Raw genomic sequence first — 7468 nt, 5'->3', positions numbered from 1 at the left:
TTTAATTTTTTCTGATGATTTTGCAATTGATGCCATTGCCCTTTTTGACACTGGTGCCGATTTGAATTGCATAAGAGAGGACATTGTCCCTAAGAGATTTCATGAAAAAACAAAAGAAAGACTTTCTGCCGCCAACAATTCAAAACTTAATGTTAATTCTAAAGTTGAAGCTTTAATTCATAATGATGGTTTTGAATTTAAAACTTCTTTTGTTCTTACAAATAACATACACCATGCTGTCATTTTAGGAACTCCTTTTATAAATCTTATCACTCCTTATACTGTCAATTATGATAGTATATCTTTCAAAGCAAAAGACAAAAGGTTTGTTTTCCCGTTTATTGAAAAGCCAAAAACAAGAAATTTAAATATTGTTAAAGCATGTTCTGTCAATCAGAATCAAATCAACAATCTCCTCAGATCAAGACAAAGTGATTTAATGTTTTTACAAAAGGATTTGAGTTTAAAAAGAATTGAAAGCCAATTACAAAATGATTTCATCCAAAAGAAAATCTCTGATTTTAAAGAACTAATTGAGAAAGAAATTTGTGCTGATCTACCTTCAGCCTTTTGGAATAGGAAACAACATTTGGTAGATTTGCCTTATGAGAATTCTTTTGATGAAAAACAGATACCTACTAAAGCTCGTCCAATCCAAATGAATATGGATTTGGAACAACATTGTAGAACTGAAATAAAAGACTTGGAGTCTAAAAGACTCATTGTAAAATCTAGATCCCCATGGTCTTGTGCTGCTTTCTATGTAAATAAAAATTCTGAAATTGAAAGACGAACACCAAGACTAGTCATAAATTATAAACCCCTTAATAAAGCTTTGAAATGGATTAGGTACCCAATACCTAACAAAAAGGATTTGCTTCAAAAATTGCATTCTGCTTTCATATTTTCCAAATTTGACATGAAATCAGGTTTTTTGCAAATTCAAATTCATCTAAAAGACCGTTATAAAACCTCTTTTACTGTTCCTTTTGGACAGTATGAGTGGACTGTTATGCCATTTGGGTTGAAAAATGCACCTTCAGAATTTCAAAGAATTATGAATGATATTTATAACCCTTATTCTGAATTTTGCATTGTTTATATCGATGATATTTTGATTTTTTCTCAAACCATCGACCAACATTTTAAACATCTAAAGACCTTTTACCTTGCTACCAGAAAAGCTGGTTTAGCAATCTCTAAGTCTAAAGTCTCTTTGTTTCAAACAAAGATCAGGTTCCTAGGTCACCATATTTCCAAAGGAACCATTACCCCTATTGAGCGTTCTCTTGTCTTTGCAGACAAGTTTCCTGATAAAATCCTTGATAAAAATCAATTGCAAAGATTTCTGGGAAGTCTAAATTATGTTCTTGATTTCTGTCCAAATATCAACAGGATGTCCAAACCTTTGCATGATAGGTTAAAAAAGAATCCTGTTGCCTGGACCGATGAGCATACTAAAGTAGTTAGACTTATAAAGAATTCTGTAAAAAGCATCCCATGTTTATTTCTTGCAAATCCTGCATTACCTAAAATTGTTGAAACTGATGCATCCGATTTAGGTTATAGAGGCATATTAAAGCAAAAAGATAATGATAAGGAACAGATAGTTCAATATGTTTCTGCACATTGGAATGAATGCCAAAAGAATTATTCAACCATCAAAAAAGAAATTCTTTCCATTGTTTTATGCATTTCAAAATTCCAACATGACTTATTAAATCAAAAATTTCTACTTAGAATCGATTGCAAAGCTGCAAAACATGTTTTAGAAAAGGATGTTCAAAACATTGCATCAAAACAAATTTTTGCACGATGGTAAGCCATTTTAAGTGTTTTTTATTTTTATATTGAGTTCATCAAAGGTGATACAAATTTTATTCCTGATTTTCTAACCAAAGAATTTTTGCAAAACAGATAATGCCGCCGAAGAAAAGAGACAAAGGTAAAGTTGTTCTCAAAGATACCAAACCTACAAAAACCCCCAAAGAACCTCAATCTACTCCCTCTAAAGAAAAATTACTTTCTTCAGCTATACCCATTAAATCCTGGATTGAAATGGTTGAAGAAGAACAAGAAACCCAATACAAAGCTATCTCCTCTGAATAACAAGTAAAAGAGTGGATGGAATCCATTACAAAGTCCCCCGAGCTTATGCTTGCCTTACAAGGCATTTCAAAATCTAAAGCCCTTTCTCAAATCCCCGAGGAAGATAACCCATCCTCTAAAGAGATTTCAAAACCTCCTTCCCAAAGTCAAAATGTTGTTTTATCTGGCGAAAATTTATCTTCTCAGATTGTACTTTCCCAACCAGCCTCTTCAAAGAAAACCTCTGATTGGTATGATAAAACCCATTTTCAAAACGTTTTAACAATGGAAGATGGTTTTTACCACACTGATCCTTTCCAAGCAATTTCAAAGTTTTTCCCTAAAGGCTAGTTTTTTAAACCGTGAGATTTAACAAAACCCCAGCCTTATTATCAAAGTATTTTAGAAACCACTGAGTCTGTAAAGTTTAAACATTTCTTTCTCAGTGAAACCCAATCTGAATCGGCCTATTACACGGCCACCATCTTAAAAGTTCTGAGCCCAAAACAATGGGGTGACTTACTCCATAATCAAAAACGTTTTCCCTCCAATTTCCAAATACGTTTACCAGACTGTTTGGTTTTCTCCTACTGGGATTACCAATAAGCTTGGTTTAACACATTTTTTATCCAAAACCCAAAGAAATCCCATTCATGGTTATTTTTCTTTAATTAAAAAATAACTGTTCAAAGCCTTCCAAATTGGTTTAAACAATGGTGGAATCATTTTGGCCCAATCCCTGATATCCTAACACCAAATGCAATCCACTGTTTAAATTTGTTCAAAGCCCATTATACTCATTCTGAATCTGAGAAAAGGTTTCCCCCATTTCTCTGTTTCTGTACAAATTTTTTCCTCCCATGGGTATGGATGTGGAATCTCAGATATCACACCCAAGAAACCCAACTTGTACTACAAAGAACATTTAAAGTAAAATGGTGGTCGAAGTTTGATGAACAGTCAAAATTGACTGAAGCCTTAGTCCAAAATTGGCTCTCTGCCAAAGGTTTTCCCCAACCCACCATTAAACACTCCAAAGCCCAACAAACATTCCTTACCCAAAAATCCAAAGCCCAATCTCTCTTAGCCAGTGCTAAAACTGAAGATAAGTATTTTAAAGTTATGCAACAACTTCTCGCCACGAGATCTGAAACATCTGTTGCAAGTTCCTCCTCAAGCACCTCCGGAGATGAAGAACTTTTTATTTCTTTTGGTGATGAAAATGAAGATGACTGCTTCGGCATATTCTCTCCATTAAAGCATTCCAAATAAAGATCGTCCTGATGTAAAAAAAAACAAGAGTAAATCCATTTTACCATTTTCTTGTAATTACTTTTTTTGTATATCTTCCGGTGGTCCCCTGGACACAAGTGAAAGCGTACATGTCTCTTCACCCGTATTGTATTTCTACAAAGTCACTATTTCAACATACGCTCCAAAGATCACTGTTACATACGATTCAAAGCTTGCTGTTTGCTTCAAACTCCGCTACAGTGAACAATGCAGAATTCCAAAGATTACTGTATGCTATAGCTCCGCTACAGTCTACAGTGTAAAGCTCATTTTGTATATAAATCTGAAGGAAGACTTAGACTCCTCAGGTTTTTCATTTCGAAGTTTAGAGCTTCTCTCTCTTCTTTCTTTTCTTCTCTCTCTCTCTCTGGGAATTTGGAATCAGAAGGGTTCAAGAAAATTTTTCTGTTCACAGAATAGTTCCTTACCTTCACGATTAATTTCCCTTTCTTCTTTACAAAGAAAAATCAATCAATGTAAGCATTTTATTTTCAATTTATTTTAAAGCATTAAAGCATTTGTAATTTCATTTAAAGCTTTGCTTGCATGTTTAAATTTCTGCACTTTAATTTTAGCAATTTACTTTAAAGCAATTTAACTTTATGCATCCTCTGCAGACTGATCTGTATTAGATCTGCTTTAAAACTGCTACGTTCCTCTGAGGCAACGAGACCAGATCTCAATCCTCAGTTGTAAATCTTCTTTTCTCCCTCATTTCCCTCAGAGCACCATTTCTGGGAACTAGATCTGATACTGTGTATGCACCCAAGCCTTTTAGATGCATGTTTGTTGCTAGGTTTGCTAAAGAATTTAATAAATAATTGGTAAAGAATCTTTAAAAATTTGACCAACCTCGTTTAAAGAATCTAATAATTACTCGGTAAAGCAAAATTAAAGTGGTATATCGGCTGGAAAATCTGGACATGCGGATTATTGATCTGTTCTAAGTCAGATCTGGATCCTATAGGCTCGGCTTTAATTCGAGCATTGACTAGGGAACCGAATGCCACGTACCGTTTTAATTATTAAAATATTGACCAACCGCGATCCAAAGCAAATTTATTTAATAAAGCCGACCCAATTCAAGCAATTGTTTATTTTGAGTTTTAATAATCGAAATCCAACGAAAGCACATCCATCCTTCGATCCTATTTCCTTCTAGCACCTAAGCCTTTTAGATGCATGTTTGTTGCTAGGTTTGCTAAAGAATTTAATAAATAATTGGTAAAGAATCTTTAAAAATTTGACCATCCTCGTTTAAAGAATCTAATAATTACTCGGTAAAGCAAAATTAAAGTGGTATATCGGCTGAAAAATCTGGACATGCAGATTATTGATTTGTTCTAAGTCTGTATCTTTGCAATTGCAATTTAATAAGTTTCCTGATAAAATTATTCTGTTGGATATACCAAGTTCATCTATTAGCTCTGTTGACTATGGAACTAGAGTTCCTCATCCTATTTACATTAGCAGCCAACATGAGCAAAAGCAGGAAGAGAAGGATCCTTTTCTTCCAACTGTAGACTGTTGGAGGGAAAACGTTATATATATATACCTAATCCATTTCAAAGCTTTATTAAGGGGTTTATAATTTATGACTAGTCTTGGTGTTCCTCTTTCAATTTCAGAATTTTTGTTTACATAGAAAGTAGCACAAGACTATGGGGATCTAGATTTTACAATGAGTCCTTTAGACTCTAAGTCTTTTATTTCAGTTCTACAATGTTGTTCTAAATCCATATTCATTTGGATTAGACGAGCTTTAGTAGGTATCTGTTTTTCATCAAAAGAATTCTCATAAGGCAAATCTACCAAATGGTGTTTCCTATTCCAAAAGGCTGAAGGTAGATCAACACAAATTTCTTTCTCAATTAGTTCTTTAAAATCAGAGATTTTCTTTTGGATGAAATCATTTTGTAATTGGCTTTCAATTCTTTTTAAAATTAAATCCTTTTGTAAAAACATTAAATCACTTTGTCTTGATCTGAGGAGATTGTTGATTTGATTCTGATAGACAGAACATGCTTTAACAATATTTAAATTTCTTGTTTTTGGCTTTTCAATAAACGGGAAAACAAACCTTTTGTCTTTTGCTTTGAAAGATATACTATCATAATTGACAGTATAAGGAGTGATAAGATTTATAAAAGGAGTTCCTAAAATGACAGCATGGTGTATGTTATTTGTAAGAACAAAAGAAGTTTTAAATTCAAAACCATCATTATGAATTAAAGCTTCAACTTTAGAATTAACATTAAGTTTTGAATTGTTGGCGGCAGAAAGTCTTTCTTTTGTTTTTTCATGAAATCTCTTGGGGACAATGTCCTCTCTTATGCAATTCAAATCGGCACCAGTGTCAAAAAGGGCAATGGCATCAATTGCAAAATCATCAGAAAAAATTAAAGTGATTTTAATCAAATATTTTCTCATGGTGATTTGTTTTAAAACAAATAGAAAATCATTGGGTACAGATTCAATGTTTTCTAAGCTTTGATCATTGTTATCACCATCATCAGAATTGGATTCATTATCCGATTTATCCTATAATTATTTTTGTAAAAGAAGTTGGATAATTTCAGAATCACCTTTTTGTTTTTCTTTTAATTCTCTAATCTCATATTTGATTTCTTTGATCTCCTTTTGGAGGTCTTGAATGTTGGGGATAGTTTTCTTTGTTTTCTTCTTATCCAAAATCTCAGTAAGATCATAAGAACTCTTTTTAACAATTGGAACTTTGGAAGTCCAATATATATATATATATATATATATATATATATATATGATTTCTATATAATCATAAAAAATTATGATCCTAATTTAGGTTAATTATTAGTTAAAATAAATTTTTCATTATAATGAATTACAATTTTTTTAGATATTATCTTAAAAAATTTACCTTCATATAATAATAATTATATAAAAAAATTGTCTTAAATTATTTTAAAAATTAAAGATAAAATAAAATATTTTTCTAAAATTACCTAGGACAATAATTTTATTTTTTAGAGTTTTTACTAAATAATTGTATAACGAGAGAAAACCAAATATAGAATGCAAACGTTTAGACTTTCAAAATGATTTTACTTATATATTACTTGGATTAAGAATAATTAAGTCAAACCAATAATTTTCTAATTATACCTATATTAAGTTATATCCTGCTAATAATTAAAAAATAATTGATTCTAATATTATGACTATAAAGAAGTTTTATTGTATACGGTAATGTATTATTAAGAAAAATATTTGCTTTACTTTAAAATCATTTTCAACTTGAATTATAGTTTTACTAGAAAATCTTTTTTTTTTTGTGTGTAAATGCTGTTAGATAGTTTCATTAATATCTATTTATTATTATTTTACTCTATTTTCTTATCAAAGTTGCATTTAAATTTAATTTTAAATTCTCTCAAATAAGTATATAGTCTAGCCCAAATGTATATGTCCACATAAGGCCCATTTCTCACTCCTTAAGTTATAAGAAGACTTGAATAATTTCCTACACGCTTGGAGAAAAAAGGTGAGAAACACCAAACTAAATGATAGGTCTAAACATGTTAATAAAATATTGACCACAGAAAACTAACAATACAAAAGAGATTATTTATTAGAACTTAAGTACTACTCTTTAGGCTTTTACCTTGGAATTTTAACCTTTATGATTATTAATGTAATTACTAAAAATATAATTGAAAAGAGAGAGTACGTTGTTTATTTATCATAAATATAAAAAATATATGTAGTCAAAGAAAATATGTAGATCTTATACCCTTAATAGATTTAATATCCTTTTATATAATTTTCTTAAGTTATATGAATAAATGATAATATAATAATAAGAAGGAAAAATTTCAGATTTCCCCTTAAATATAAGTAAGAAATATTTACATACAAACTCAACAAGATTGTAATATTTACCACCTCTAGATTTTGATATGCCACACTTAACCCCCTAGAAATTGACATATTGTATTGAATTATAATAAAAAGTCCACATTACCTCTAATTAATTTTAGTCATTTTACAAACTATAAACATCCATGAAGTAAAATATTTTGTATGTTTCATGACAATAATGTCCTTAATA

This window comes from Citrus sinensis, chromosome 6, assembly GCF_022201045.2.
Source record: "Citrus sinensis cultivar Valencia sweet orange chromosome 6, DVS_A1.0, whole genome shotgun sequence".
Classification (NCBI taxonomy): domain Eukaryota; kingdom Viridiplantae; phylum Streptophyta; class Magnoliopsida; order Sapindales; family Rutaceae; genus Citrus; species Citrus sinensis.
The sequence above is the reverse complement of the archived record's forward strand: the minus strand, read 5'-3'. Positions refer to the sequence as shown.